The sequence below is a fragment of the Centruroides sculpturatus genome, unplaced genomic scaffold (assembly GCF_000671375.1).
Source record: "Centruroides sculpturatus isolate CEXI.00-Female unplaced genomic scaffold, Cexi_2.0 scaffold21, whole genome shotgun sequence".
NCBI classification, from domain to species: Eukaryota; Metazoa; Arthropoda; class Arachnida; order Scorpiones; family Buthidae; genus Centruroides; species Centruroides sculpturatus.
The window spans coordinates 595,025-603,148 of record NW_019384490.1 but is presented as its reverse complement, the minus strand read 5'-3'; the positions used below and the strand labels follow the sequence as shown (position 1 = coordinate 603,148).

Sequence of the window (8,124 nt, the reverse complement as noted above, 5' to 3'; positions counted from 1 at the left end):
TATTACATTACATTTAATGTTTATTTAAATCATCAACATATATTACATTACATTTCTACTTCAGATATACTAATAATACATTCTAATAATACTAATATATCCTAAAAATAGCAGATTGTCATTGGAAACGGCAAAAGAGTGGAAACATCATTCGCACTTGTTCGAAGAAAGTTCATTGTTCGTCTCACGTAACTGCCGAACGGAAAGTCCGTTGTTCGCAGCAAGTCCGTTGCTCGAGTCACGTAACGGTCAAACAGAAAGTCCGTTATTCGCAGCGTCCGTTATTCGAGGCGTACGTTATACGAGGCACCACTGTATATGTGTGTGTATAGTCAAAAATCAAATTATTTATTATTTATTCATTTTAAACAATATACATATATTTAAATTAAATTACAAATTTTCATTTTGAATTAGAATTACAGCATTTTGACTGTATAGGACACATATACAGTATTTTGAAGGAAAATTTAGCATCCCCCAAGTATCACTTTGCGTATCCCCTGGGATACTCGTATCACGCTTTGGAGATCACTGATCTAAAGAACTATTATGCATGTGAGCTACAGTACATATGTACTGGTGTGAACAATTCGTTTCGTGCATGAAAAACATCAAAACTGCTGAAAGAAATAAGTTGAGTGATTCCCATTTAAATAAAATTCTTACAATTAATACCTGTACCATAAAAGCAGATATTGACAACGTTATAAAAGGAAGGCAATGTCAAAAATCGTATTGAATTTATTTTTATTTTGTGTGAGTATAGTTTTTTTATAGTTTTATTTTTAATTTTAATAACAAATAATATATATTTGTTATTAAAATTTGATATTGATATTTTGTACTTTTTAAAAGCATATATTTCTTTTTGGCCCGCTGAATGCATCTAAATTTCTAATTTGGATCATTAGGAAAAAAAAGTTGGATAACCCTGGTTTAGATCTTAATAGTTTTTGAATCAAAAATTATAATAAATGAATTATTTTTGTATATTTTCGGTGCTCTGGTTTACTCCGTCACACGTTTTTGATGGAAGTTTATTATTTTGAAAGATTAAATGAATCTTTCAGTCAAGATTCCTGGTACTACCTAGTCAATTACGTGGGCTAGGACGCGAATGCATTTCCATAGCTAACTTCCGGATTTCATAGGAGAGAATTTCGATCGCGGATAAGACGATGGAGCTAGGCAGTAGACAGGCAACTAATTTAATCAACAAAATAAATTTATTAACGAATTTTAAAGTAAAATCAAATGGCGAAAAATACGCAAAACATAGATACTTGGAATTAATGTAACTTATATAATTTTCAGTTATATTTTAGATTTTTTTTTTTTTTTTTTTTACAAAAGGAGAAATCAAAAATCCGATCAACTGGACTAATATTAGGGTTTCTCATTTTCCGGTTCCGGGATTTCGAGAAAAAAGCGAATTGTTTCATGGGATATAACTAATTATTTTTAAGATATAAAATAAATCTTGAAATCGAATGATATAATTATTTTTCATATTTTTAAGTAATTTAATACGTTCTGCAACCTACAAAATAATAATATTAACAATGCTGTGTAAAATATGTATTCAAAATTATCTTTGAATTACGTAGAAATTTTCACAAATAGAAAAAAATTATTAATTAATTAAAGTTTGTTGGAAACTGCTTACAACAAAAATGCCTTTGAATTGAGTTGAAAGTTTAAAGAAAAAATAAAGTTAGATCAAACTTCTAACTTAGAAGGTATTTTCGTTTTGTAAATAAAACAATAAAAAATATTATTGTAAATTTTTATGATAAGATGAGAATGCCCTTTCCGATTCAATTGATGTGGGTGGAATCGTCTTTAATGCAGTTAAGAGTAAACAGATGTTATGTGATTTTTTACCTGTAGTCTCTTAGATTTTTAGTTCGTTTTCGAGATGCGTTGTATTACTTCTTTTGCTCTCAAGTATTCTTGATTTGTCTACATCGACTGCTTTAATAGCGGCATCGAGCTTATAGCCCGATAATTCGCCTATTTGTTTCGCTTTAATAATCAGGTTTACAAAGAAAAATTTCATACTTTCATACTTCGTACTCGTTTGTATCCTTGTCCAATTTGCACAATCTGGCTTAATATAGTCATGCAAACTACTGGGCATGGTTAGAAATGAAGACAGGTGACATGCCATAACAAAGAACAATTTAAAAACGAATATTCCTTTATTTCTTTCTTCTTGGCTTCAGATTTTGGGATGAACTGTTTCTTTTAGTTGTCGATCTCAAGATCGAACTTGACGGAAGGCGGAATAATGAAGTTTCCGGAAACACTAGGATAAGTTGACGTTTCTATGAACATCTCCTTCGACTGTGTTTTCGCGCGCTATTCTATCATAGTTGGCCCTATTTATTTAATTTTAATCGTCAAATTATTTGGGACAATTTGGATCACCTGAAGAGAGAAGAAACAATGATCTTCCTTGTTGAATTGGTATTAAAATTAACACCTGTCCTCATAAAATGACAGGAACTTTCCTCAAAAACGAAAGTCCTGTTGTGACTCATGACTAAAAAGAATGGTTTTTTGTTAAATTATTTAATTTTACATCAATTTAGGGACCTCAAAACAATTCAGGAACCTCAAAGATTCTCACATTATAATTAAGTTCGAATTTTCAACAGATTATTGTTCATGGTATGTTGCAAAACTATTAGGCACATTAAGTTTTTGGAATACTAAATTTTTATCACATGTAAAAAGACTAGTGACAGAAATATATGTAGATGTAAAAGAATTACTTATTCTATTTACAATCAAAAATAAAAATGTAAACAAACTTTTATTCAGAAAATCAAAAATAATGGTGTTGCAAAAATATAAGGCCAGTTGCAATTTATAAAAAAAAATTGCTATCGCCTATAATTTGATAATTATAAAGAGATGGCAGCACTCCACAATTGCAAATAAAGAATTTATATCACTATTAATTATTGTGATACCACTACCCATTTTTAAAATTATTAAAGTTCTAAACTGCCTTTGAGTGTGGTCAAATCAGGGCACTACATCTAGCTAGAAGTTCTGCTGAAGCTATTGCAAACTAGCTGAAGAGGTCTTTTTGTGTTATATCCAATTATATTAAACCTTAGTGTGTAAAATGGAAAGAAACAAACAAATAGGATGGCCTTTCAAGTTGACAAGAAAACAAAAATCAGCAATTATCCAGGAAATATCAACAGCAGGAACGTCATTACGTGAAATAGCAGAAAGGCTTGATGTTAATGTTCCCAAATCTATACTTTTCCAGATGGTAAAATCAGAAAAACATGTAGTGTATAAAAATAGAAAAGCACCACCATATCTAAAACACCACCAACAACAGTAAAGACTGACATGGGTCAAAGATAAAATGTCACATGCTTCAAAGTGATGTGAAGTTATTTGAACTAGTAAAAAAGTTCAATTTGGATGGTCCCGACAGTTGGCAATTTTATTGCTACAATCTTAGGAGAGAGGAGTTTTTGTTACCAGGTATCAGCAAGAAGTGTGGTAAGTTACGATCTGTTAAGGCTTAATATGGTCCGGAAAAATAAATTTAACATTTATAAATGGTTGAAGGAAGGCAGTTGGGTAACAAAACGTTAAGAATGTATATCTTCTGCCATTTGGAGACAAAGTTGGTGGCCCATTCTAGTATTGCAACAAGATAAGTGAAGTTTGCATTGTGAATTGGTGCATTATCAATGGTTACTGGCATTCAGGTCATGGATTGACTTCTCTATTCCCATCATTTGGATCCCATAGAAAACCTATGGAATCTAATAATTAGGGACAAGTATGCAGGAGGAAAATACCACAGTATCGAACAACTTAAATCTGTAAGTGTAATTGTATTGAACGAAATTAATTTAAATGTGTTGCTACATCTTGTTAACTCTATGAAAGATAGAGTTTACAAGGTTAGTGTGTTAAAAATGTGGTCTCACCCTGCATTAAATGGCACTGGTCTTATATTTTTGCAACACCATTATTTTTGATTTTTTGAATAAAAAATTTATATTTTTAATTTTAAATAAGTAAAACGGCAAAACCGTAATTGGGACAAGACTATGTCTCGGAGACTCACTACTAAGCGGAATCACTTCAACGCTCAAGGAGGGTCTCGTTCTCATTCTCCAATCTTCTTTGGTATCGCTACTTTTGGGCGCGATTGTTCAAACTTCGCCGGCCACGATCACGAGGTCGTCCATGATGCATTTTCGATGAAATTAACCTATCCAATTTCGAATTTTCTCTTTGATGCGTGTCGGCCTGGATTGAATTTTTGTCGATGCGTAACGAAAATTTCCCGTTTTTGAAAAAATAACCGTGTCTATTGTATCGTCCGAAATTATTTTTTTTTTTATTTTGCACAAACAATATACAATTTAACCCGATTATAACGTGATCGGATATACAACCCTAATATAACGTCAAATTTTTATCGGTCCCACGATTTTACTATACTAGATAATGTTAATAAAAACCCCCCACTTGTAACGACATAAAACTGTTTTAACGTCATATTTGAAGCACTCCCAAATTTACAAAATTAGATTACAAATTTTATTTAACATAGAAGAAACTACGTGTTCGGTCCTAAGGTCAGAGTTCACTTCTTAGAATGACTGTGGGTGGTACTCTCCCCACCTGACTTCGGTGAAGTGAGGTGGCCGTTTTGCCTGTTTGTAGAAGAGGATCGCCATTTTGTATTTTATTTTGACTCGATTCTCGGTCCCCTGACTACTTACGAGTCTGGATTTTTTATGCGCAAATGATTTGGGCACCTAATACTCTGTGACGAATATCAACTCTCGACATATACTCCTTCATACCTCTATGTTAGTAACATAGAACGGCAGTACGATTTTATAAACAAGGCACAGTCTTGTCAATAACTAATGGCAGAAATAAATGTAGATGTAAAAAAATTATGCTTTTTGTTTAAGTGTGATAAAAATTTATTATTCCAAAAAGTTAGGGTGGCCTTATATTTTTGCAATGCACCTTATTACATCCATATATATATATAAATGGATGCATTTTCGATATATATATAATTTTATTTTTTGACTCTTTCCGCTTGAGGTCATCAAGATAACTTATTATATGACAATCGTGGATTCAACCAGATTTCTGCTCAATAGATTCGATCCGGATTCCTAAGAGTTTGGCCATGCAGTTGAGACGTCAGCATTTCTGCGGCTATTTTTCATATTATAAAAATCTCTGAGGCAATTGAGAAACATTAAAATAAAAGTACTGTAACGAGTTGGATTGAATTTTGACCTTACTACATATTGAGCTAAATACAATTTTTTGTGTAACCTGCATCTACTATAAATGAACCTGATCCATAATGGAATGGTAAGGAACGACGAGAAACGAAAAGTACGAAGATTCATAAGATACCATTGAACCATATTTTTATCATTATTTATACAATCCATATTCTCGAACAAGCAATTACTATCTCAATTTTAAAATTTAATTGTAAATTTTTAGTAAATAAGTTAATATTCCAGTATATGAGTCTGCAACAGTTTTATCGAAACAACGTTAAATTTTTATTATACCATAGTTTTACACTCTTCATCTTAATTTTCCTAATACAGTAGAACCTCGATTATCCGGACTAATTTGAAATGAAGGTAGTCTGAATAAAGAAAAATTCGGATAATCGAAACAAATACTTTAATTTGTCTTTTAATGATAATACAACACGTTTTCTTTTCGATGACANAATAATATTCACTTAAAAATTTTAAATATTTTATTTATACAGCACCGACCTTTCTTGCACTTTCTTCAGTAATTCAGTTCTTTTCCTTCTTATTGTTATGTGTTAGTAATTGAATTGAACCGGAAATGAATTGAAAATACTAAAAAGCTAATTTTTAGGAAATAGAATCGGAAACGGATTAAAATTGAGAAATTAATAAACATAAAATAATAAACATAGTTATCTAGTAGATAAAAAATATTCAATTTATATAAGGTTAAATAAGACTTCTAATTGTTAACTCGTTGAAAACAGATTTAAATATAGTAGAATGATATCTCTTTTCTTTAAAAATATCCTACTATTTAGTAATGATATTTTAGGACTAATTTTAAAAGGAATTGTGTCATTTTAAAAAGGCATTACAATTATGAACAATATCAAACCAATCTATTGCTTTTTTATTCATTAAGTAAAGTAATGAAGACATTATTAAAAGGAATACAAAAGCATATCTCTCTGAAAAATATTTTTATCTGGAATGTAAATAAACTGCATATTTACTTATATAAAATTATGCAAATTGCATAATAACATAAGCAATATATATAATAACATATGTCTTATTTAGATTTACATTTAATTTTACATAATGAACTGTCTTATTTATGTTATTTATTATAGTTACGTGAAAAAAAAATTTAGTTACTGGAAAGAACAAGGAGTTGAATCACAAACAAAGCTTCAATTTTTAACAGGAACGATTGCAGCTTTCAGAAAGGTAAATATATATATATATATTAATTTAAAAGCAAAAATGTTCAGTAAACGCAAACCGAAACGGAAACTTTCGAAATTATAGCACTTTCAAAAGAAGTGCTATAAATAGAGACTCAATTCTGCTGGATAAAATATAATCAAATTAATCAAGACGGACAAGTACTTTATCCACACACATCCACACAATATTATGTTTCTATTGATTTGATTTTAATTTTAGTTAATTAATTAATTTTGATTCTATTTTTAAATTTAGTTTTAGTGTCAGTTTCTGTGTGGAGGCCAGAGTTTTAGCCTAATCATTATTTTATAATTTTAAATTTAATTACTGCTTTTAGTTTTAAATAACTTGCTACCTACTGTCAAATTAAACAGAATTATCACAACATATTGATTTATCATTCTCCTTAAGAATTTCTGTGATGTCAATTTTAAGTACTCGCTAAAAATAAGTATTGTAATTACTTTCTTGTATGTAAAACAAATATATTTTCTATCGTTTAATATCTTTATATAAACTCATACATAAATGTTTTTCAGCCAATTCACGAGATTGTTCTTTCCACTTACAAAAATCACGGTAAAATATTTGGGTGAGTCAATTTTTTTAATTCATTTATTTTTATAATCATAAAAAACATTAATTATTCAATTGAAATTATTTGGATTTCTATATTATTAATTAAACATAAAATTAAATGTTTTTAAAAACGATTATTCTTAAACAATCATCTCTCTAAAGTAATTTATTTTTAAAATGTTCGACATGTTATACAGTATTTATTTTACTAACAAGTAAGTGTTTAGATCAGGAATATTTAGGGTAAGTGGTCCGCACTGCGGACAACTTACCCTAAATATTTTTAGGTATATTTTCATTTATTTTTGTAAAGTATGTCATACAACTTATTCTCGTTTCACTGGATACACTTTGATGTCATAATAACGTAATTGGTGTTAGAAAACTGTTTTATCTAGAGCAGTGATCTCCAAACTTTTTTCATCGAGTAGCCCTAAGACGAAAATAATTATAAGTTGTACCCTCTATAATATAATATACAGTGGCGCCTCGTACAACGTACTTAATCCGTTCCAGGTGCACGTCCGTTAAGTGAAACGTCCGTTATACGAAACACATTTTCCCATAGAAATACATGTTAAAACATATAATTCGTTCTGCAGCATAAGATAACCGTACTGTACCATAAAAAATGAAAATGGAGCAGACACCGGGTAGTCAGATGTTGTGAGAAGGAGGTGGAAGAACACTTTCTTTACACATTCATACAGATACAGACTTTTTACACATTGCAGCGGGTCTTTTTTATAGTTTTTTAATTGGAGTCAGATTCGGGAGAGGCTACCGGAACTTGCAGGGTCAACTTCTCTTGTTCCATCCTTTGTTTTTTGCCCGCTGGCTTCTTGAAAAACATGACCAAGGTGGTCTGTTTTTCTTTCTTCTTTAACACCTGTCGGAAATGACGGACAAAGGTATCATCGTAGAGATCATTGATCCTGTTGGCCTCAGCTGTGTTTGGATAATGAGGGTTGGTAAACTCCTGAACCTCTCCCCATTCGACAAGAAAGTTTTTGTCAACTTT

At 30.6% G+C, this 8,124-nt stretch overlaps 1 protein-coding gene across 1 annotated transcript in view; it reads left to right on the top strand.

Annotated features, from left to right (window-relative positions):
- Positions 1–6,420: 6,420 nt before the first annotated feature.
- The window catches only part of LOC111621752 (cytochrome P450 3A41-like), a 20,183-nt gene continuing 18,479 nt past the window's right edge, over positions 6,421–8,124 (top strand). The window contains exons 1-2 of the mRNA XM_023363986.1: positions 6,421–6,524; positions 7,064–7,116. The gene's annotated coding sequence lies outside the window, so the exon portion shown is untranslated. The remainder of the gene's footprint in view (positions 6,525–7,063; positions 7,117–8,124) is intronic.